This window comes from Eutrema salsugineum, unplaced genomic scaffold, assembly GCF_000478725.1.
Source record: "Eutrema salsugineum unplaced genomic scaffold, Eutsalg1_0 scaffold_16, whole genome shotgun sequence".
Classification (NCBI taxonomy): domain Eukaryota; kingdom Viridiplantae; phylum Streptophyta; class Magnoliopsida; order Brassicales; family Brassicaceae; genus Eutrema; species Eutrema salsugineum.
The window spans coordinates 5,145,796-5,153,760 of record NW_006256858.1 but is presented as its reverse complement, the minus strand read 5'-3'; the positions used below and the strand labels follow the sequence as shown (position 1 = coordinate 5,153,760).

The 7,965-nt window shown below is 39.7% G+C and overlaps 2 non-coding genes across 2 annotated transcripts; one reads left to right on the top strand and one right to left on the bottom strand.

Moving 5' to 3' along the window:
* LOC112087915 lies at positions 1 to 111 on the top strand. The gene has a single exon (XR_002900321.1). It is a non-coding gene; the product is annotated as a small nucleolar RNA R71 (small nucleolar RNA).
* A 7,376-nt stretch (positions 112 to 7,487) lies between these two features.
* On the bottom strand, positions 7,488 to 7,594 carry LOC112087900. The gene has a single exon (XR_002900307.1). It is a non-coding gene; the product is annotated as a small nucleolar RNA R71 (small nucleolar RNA).
* Between the last annotated feature and the right edge of the window lie 371 nt (positions 7,595 to 7,965).

Genomic DNA, 7,965 nt, shown 5'->3' with positions numbered 1-7,965 from the left:
AAACCGTGGTGAGGACATTCTCTAATGTAGCCTTTATAACGATCCCAAGCTTCATGAAAAGGTTCGCCTCCTTTTTGTTGGAACCAATATATCTTGTCTCTAAAGAAGTTTGATTTAGAGGTGGTGTAGTTAAGGAAGGCAGCCTTGCATTCGTCCCATGATCCGAGTGAACCAGGAAACAAAGAATTAAACAATGCACATGCCTTATCACAAAGAGAAAATGGAAACAACTTGCACTTATGAAATCTGCAGGAACTCCGATCGATTGCTTGGTGCTGCAGATTTCTTCAAAATCTTTGAGATGGTCCATGGGGTTCTCTGATGCATCGCCATGGAACCGGTTCTGCTTGACCAATTTTATGAGATTTGGGCTAATCTCATAGTCTACGTTGATGGGTTGTAGACTAATGGGAGAACGGTTCTCATAGAAAGCATACGGAGTGTTATAATCTCTTAGAGTTAAGCGAGGAGCGTTTTGGAACCTAACGTGCTCATCAACGTTTTGCTGGACGTGACAGTTATCTCTAAGCCTATCTAAACCTTGCAAGTGTCTATTGTTATCGCCCATCTCTAATTTTTGTGTGTGTGTGTTTTTTTTTTTTTAGTTTATATATATATATATAATTTTTTATGTTAATATATATATATACTTTTATATAAAACAATAATTAATTTTTTTATAGTTATATATGTATGTATTTATATTTTTTCGTTTTTTATATTAATATATATATATATGAATATATATTATATATATATATATATTTCAAAAATGAACAAGAGAACGTACCTTAGACTCGATGATGACCTGAAACTCGTTGGCAACGTTAAAAGTCCCCGGCAACGGCGCCAAAAACTTGATGTGCTCAGGTTTTAACCCTAGTTTTCTGCAAGCGCACAGATGTACGTTGTAGTACTAGGGGTCGATCCACTGAAAACCAAGTAACTGCAATACGAGTTTACTTGAGATGAGAACTGAGCTAAGATGAAAATATGGGTGTTTGGTTGGGGGTTGTGAACAGTGACAAAAATAGAAAATAATAAACTTAAAATCTAGTAAACAGTAAGATCAAATCAATACGAGAAAGTGTTGGGTGTTAGGGAATTCGCCGGGAATCATAGACTAGCTACCAAGAGGTTTAAACATAGAGTTTTTCTATAGATATGTTCCTGAAATCAAACCCAGACTAACCTACTCACATAGTATTAATCACAAATCAATTCACTCAGATTTACTAAACTCCCATTCAGTTCTCTAAGTATATAGAAAAATCAGTTTGATAATTTCACAAAATGCTTTATATCGACTCACGCTGTCTAAGAGAATTTGTTCATCTAAATAGGGTTAATCGATTCAACAACACTTTCGGTGAGTAAATCAACCTAATCGCAGTAGCTAGATGATCGATCCAAGCCACATAAAAGAAACACAGATTTAGACGAAGAACTCTAAACATAAACCCTAATCTAACAAACCAGAAATCAATCCATGAATCCCTTTAAAAAATCCCTTAAAACCTAACAAGGGAATTACTCAATCATAGTGTATGAAAATATCACAGAAGTATTGTAGTTTGCTGGAAATTAAATAAGGGAAAGGTAAATAACGAAGAACAAGGATGAAGATGGAGATCGATGATGACTCCTTTGGCGACTCCTTCTCCTGAAGACGGCTACTCCGAGGCGTGCGGCTCTTCTCTGCTCTCTCTCCACAACTTGGTCATTAGAATGACCTAAAACAAATATATATAGCCTTCGAATTCGTTGGAAACGTCTAGGGTTTGAAGAATATGTAGTGGGCTGAACTTGGGCTTGAATGAGGTCACTTTCGGACGTCAACGTTGTCTGGCCATAGTCGCGGTGTTCCTGACCGCGGGGAATCATGGTCTGGCCGCGGTTGCGGCCTATGCTCACCTTCGAGAATGCATTTTCTATCTTAAGTGCATCGGGAATATCTGAAGATCTTACCGTTGGTTTGTCTCCAAACTAATTTCCTTAGAAAGCTGGTTGTCTCCTCTATGTTTTCTCAAAGTTTGGGGATGATCAGACGGTGAGAAGGTCTTCATCGAGTATCATATTTCTGACGGTCTGCATTTATCCAAAATTGCTCATTTGTTCTAAATTGCACATCTTTAGTCCAAGTCTCCTGAAAAGTCTTTTAAAACTCTAAAGCATAGAAATTACTTAAAAACCATTGAAAACAGAGTTAAAACACCTGCATAAGATATTAAAACGATCCATAAAAAATGGTTAAAATCCAGTGTTATCACTTATAATTCTTCAAACGACTCGATATGGTCCATTGGGTGTTTGGTTGAGTAACCATAGTATTGATTCTATTGAACTACATAGATATGGGGTACCTTTATTTTGGTTTTACCATCCTCTGGTATGGGTGGTCGAATAGCTCTTCAATATCCCGTAACTTTTTGAGTGAATCGAAGTTTCCTATTAGCTCATCATCATCCTCCCTTTTTATCGTTCCGATCAGCTCGTCATCATCATCGATCGGTTTGTTAAGCTTTAATTGCTCCTGTTATCATCCATGAGAGGTGGTGGATCACAGAGAGTTACGGGAACATCTTCCCGGTCTCCCATTTTCAAGTAACCTGAAACATTCAAAAGAAAAAGTAAAAATAAACAAGGGTTCTAATGTATTTAAGCTGAGATTCGCAATGAAATAGATCTAATTCCCTAGTAACGGCACCAAAAACTTGATGAAAAGTAAAAATAAATGTGTTTACTAAGCTTCATGTTCTAAATTTTAACACCTAAATTTCTGCAAGTGCACAGATGTGCGTTGTAGTACTTAGGGTATCGATCCACAAAGACTTAGTTGCTTCAGTACAAATTCATACTAATGCTTATATCAGACTAGAACTTAAATAAACTGGGTTTTGGTTTTGGGTGTCACTAAATCTAATCTAAAAAGCAAAGCAAGTAAAAAGCAAATAAAAATCGAAGGTGAAAGCAATTATAAACGGACGCCGGGCTTTAGGATATTCGCAGGGATTCATGGACTACACCTATGACGGAAATAAATGATAACGGTAATCAATTACGATGTTCTAGAACTCGAGCACGGTAGTATGACTAGCCTACTCTTTCAGTACTAACCAACTGTCAATCACGACTCTGACCAGTAACTTTCGACCCGCCCAACCACAATTGTACGCAATAGTTTGAACAAGACTCATCTACATTCACAACTCACCCATAGGTAGGTTTCCATTCTTATGGCATGATTGCTCGTTTCCCCTAGGTCAGATACCTAATGAAAACTTTCGCAACATCAGTTATCGAGATTGAATTCTAAGTGGCCAGCAGAGAATCACACATTAAGAATAAAGGTTAACGAAGAACACTTAGAAGATTGTAAATCCTAAATCTAGCGATTCATGGTATAGATACACGAAATTCCCTTTGAAAAATCTCTTTAAAACCAATTGGAAAACTGCCCAGACATAGCGTATGTAAACATCATAGAGTAGTAGTTGCTGGAAATTAAATAGAACAAGGAAGAAGAATGAGAAATGGAGATGCAGATGGAGGCACGATGATGCTTTCCTTGGCGGCTCCTTCTAAGGTTTTTGTAAGAATGAGGCACACACACAAATCTCTCTCCCTTTTCACGAACTACGCTTTAGTTAGACCTAAGGGAGGTATTTACATCTTCTGGAGTTGTCTTGGACACTTAGGGCTTCAAAAATAATGACGAGATCAAATTGGGCTTTAATTAAGTCGTCTCTGGAGGTGAATGATGTCTGGCCGCGGTCACAGTAATTGTACCCGCGGGGAAACATGGCTTGGCCACAGTCACAGCTCATGCTCTCTCCGTTTTTCTGTTTTTAGTGCATCGAGAGTATTTGAAGATCTAACTGATATATTCATAAATTGCATCATTTAGGTTGCATTTTTAAGTCGAAATCATGTTTTTTCTCATGCATTTTAGGTCTTTAGGCATTGTTTTAGAACTTAGGAGATACATTAGGTCCAAAGGAGTCTTTGCATGTTTGGAGTCTTAAAGAGGTACTGTGGAGTCTGTTTGGAGCAGAAGAGTTGAGACCAGGTGTTTAAATGGAGTTTGGAGGTTCAAAATTGGTGGAATCAAGATTTTGGAGGTTACCGGCTAAAAACGCTTACTGGGAAGCTTTCCGTCCACCAAAACATCTGCCGGGTGGGAAAGATTTTATTGGGTGATGATTGTGTCTGGTTCGTAGCAGTATCGGCTAAAAATCACAGCCGGATGAACTTTGGCTCGGTGAAATGCTGTACCGGATGAGGAAGCTATCGGCTGAGTTTTATGCGGAGACGGGTTGGATTTTATCGGATGAAAAGCTTATCGCGGAACTGACTCTCGGGAAAAAAGCTACCCGCTGTACATGAAGACTCGGCATAAGTCTCCGGTTCCCGACAAGCTTCAAAGATTAGCCGTCCGGGGAGTCTTAAAGTTCGATTTGGCTTCCAAAGTCTTCATGAAAGTTGGAGAGAATTGAGTTCTGGTTCCAGGACAAATGAAGTCAGTTGATTCGGATCCGTGAGCTGTAAGTTATAGCCATCAGAAGGCATACTTGTGATGATTCCTTTCGAAACCGATCCGATGTACTTCAAAGGTTACGCAAGACGATGCCCTTCACGTCCGATTCAGTTTCCGAAGCCTTCATCAAGATTGAAGACCTCCGAGTCCTCTTTCCAGAACACTTTAAATAACACGATTTGGAGGTCTGAGCTGAGAGATAACGTTTCCGGAATTAAGACAGCTTCAGAAGCCTTTCCCCGGGTCTTTCTGATACACTGCATAGATCAGCGATCCGGGAGACCTTCCACTTCTCGGATACCATTGTGTTCTTCATCAATGTTCGAGATGTTTGAGTTAGCTTTCTAATAGAACTCTAATCATGCCATTTGGACCCATATCCTAGAAGTTACAGTGTCCCGAATGCAAAGTGGTCTGACAAGATATGGAGTGTGCGAGACGGTTCTGCGACTTAATTAACTCGCAGCTCTGAGAGATTTTGTTATGGGAAATAGGGTGCGACTGGAGATGTGCGGGTTAGAAAACCCTGAGCAATACCAAAGACTTCCAAGCTGAAATATGCTAAGTCCATAAGCTGTACGACTTGGGCATGCGAGTTGGCCGAGCAATGAACTAAGGCGCAGATGTGTTCGCTGATCAAACCGAGTTGGGCCTGCGACTTGGAGTTGAAGGAGACTATCTTGCACACAAGTTTGAAATCCTGTGCTACATGAGTCTGCGAGTTAAAGAGCAAAAGAACCTGAACCGTACACATGTTTGCTGTTAAGACCGAGAAGGAAATGCGGCTTGGTTTACAAGATTCAAACTCGCAAGAACATCTTTCCAGACTTGTGCGACTTGGGAGTGAACAAGACCAACTCGCACAGATCTCTTCTCCAGAATGTGTCTTGGTTGTGCGAGTTGAAGAGCAGAAGACCTGAACAGCACATGTATTCGCAGAACAGACCGGGATAAGCATACGGCTGAGGATGAAGGAGTTTAGGCGAACAAAACTAGTTCCATGGCTGTGCGACTCAGGCTTGCAGGATGGGAAGCACTTGACCAACCCGCACACTTAACACATTATCCATTTGAAGCTGGGTCAGTACCTAGTTTGTCCTGGGCTGACCCGGTCCGCAAGAGATACTATATATATATATATATATATATATATATATATATTTAGGGTTTTTTTCCCAAAGACAACTCCTATTCCCCTTAAGCTTTTTGCCTCTTTTGTGAAAGAACAAACTGTGAGAGAGATATCTCCATTTCCTTCTTGAATCAAGAGAGTTTAAGAGCTTTAATCATCTTTCCATCATCATTAATCCATCTTCCATCATTTCCCCATCATTAATCATGCCAATCTACTCTACTTGCAAAGGTTTAAGAGAGACTAGTATGATTAGTGAGTAGTTTGCTTAATGAGGTTATAGATATGTAGGTTAGGATGCTAAGTTGTTAGATTAGGAGTGCTTAGGGCTAGATCCATGTTTTCATCTCTCTAAATAGCAGGTCTCTATGCTAGATCCTTGCCCATCAGTTGTGATGTTTATATGGTAGAATATGGGTTTCTCATGCACTAAAAGTGTTTGTTGAAATTTCTGAAAGAGCTATATTAGAAGATTATGCATTAGTGCCATGATGATGTTTGTTATTTACATAAATGATCACTTGGGATTGATTTTTAATGCTGTCTTGTTGTTTGGTCTCCAATGATGATTGGGTATGTGAAATGGCTTGATTTGTGTCTTGATGCTTGGGAAAGATTAAGGCTTGATTAGAATCCCAAATCACTTGAATCATGTTTCATTATTGTCATTAGCACTTCTAGCGTAGCTCCAAAGCACCCTAGCCAACTATCATGTCTAGAATCTCATGCTTCCATCATTTCATATTCATTCACTTGTCATTTGCTATTACTTGCTTATTGTTTAGATCACTTGATAGTTTGTTAATCTTGTTTAGTCTTTAGTTAATCACTTGTTTGAATCAAAAACTCATCATATTGCTTGGATTAAGAAACTTTCATCATGAAGTAGTGTCTACCCACATATTTGGATTAATAACCCCTTTGTATTACAAAGACAAGGGACTGATAACCCCAACTAAAGGTTTAAAAACCTATAGTTATCAATTGGCGCTGTTGCCGAAGTGTGGTTTAGCATTAGTTCTTGATGCTTTCTTGAGATCAAGCCTTTTTACCTTTTGTTTTACTGATTAAACTCTTGAGTGCTGAGTTTCAGGTTTATGTCACATAGACCCAGAACCAGTAGTAGGAATTGTGAAGCAGCTGAACCCTTTATTGATAACATCCACTTGCTGGATAGAAGAGGAAGAAGAGAACGAGACAGAGCTGCTAATCAAGAAGAAGATCTGGATCAGTTGGGTATGGAGCAACACGCTCAAGAAGTTGAGCATCAGGCTCACTTAAAATCAGGCTCCAACTGGGAGGAATGAGCAGCAAGCGTTCATCAATCAAAACATGGCACAGAGGAATGAACGCCAAGCTCAGCAGAATCAACAGCAAGCAAATAGGAATGAGCAGAAGGCTCACAACATTCCTCAGCCTCAGCCAGAGGCTTAAAGACGTCAAGGACACCAAACAATCTATGTGGGAGTCAATGATACAGCCAATTCTCACCAGAACAGAGCTGGTATTGTTTGTCCACCAGTGGAAAACAATAATTTTGAAGTCAAAGCATCACTGATTAATATGGTCCAAAACTCTAAGTTTCATGAACTGCCAATGGAAGACCCATTGGACCCTATTGATCAGTTTGATAGGGTCTGCAACTTGACCAAGATAAATGGAGTCTCTGGAGATGGTTTTAAGCTGCGGTTGTTTCCATTCAGCCTGGGGGACAAAGCAAGACAATGGGAGAGGAATCTACCAGTTGGGAGCATTCAGACTTGGGAACAATGTAAAGAGGCTTTCTTCACCAAGTTCTTCTCCACAAGCGGGACAGAAAAGCTTAGAAACCAGATCTCTAGTTTCACACAGCACTCCAATGAAACTTTTGGAGAAGCATGGGAGCAGTTCAGGACATACATCAATCAGTGTCCACACCATGGGTTTTTTGAAGCTTCTCTACTCTCTACACTCTTTAGAGGAGCACTACCTAAAATCAGGAACCAATTAGACACAGCATCCAATGATAATTTCTTGGCAAAGGAGATACAGCTGCTATGGAACTTGTGGAGAATTTGGCAATGTCTAATGACACATATGGTGAAGATTAAGACAGAGCAAACATATCAGATGGTTCAAGCTCAGAGCAAAATCTTACTAGAGAAGTTAAAGAGCTGAGAAATGAACTTGACAAGCTGATGATGGTTTCCCAAAAACCAATCCATTATGTTGGTGAATTTGAAGAGTCTCCACGCTTTGAGAACATCAATGAAGAAGGCTTAACCCAAGAAGAGTTGAATTACAATGGGAACCAGAA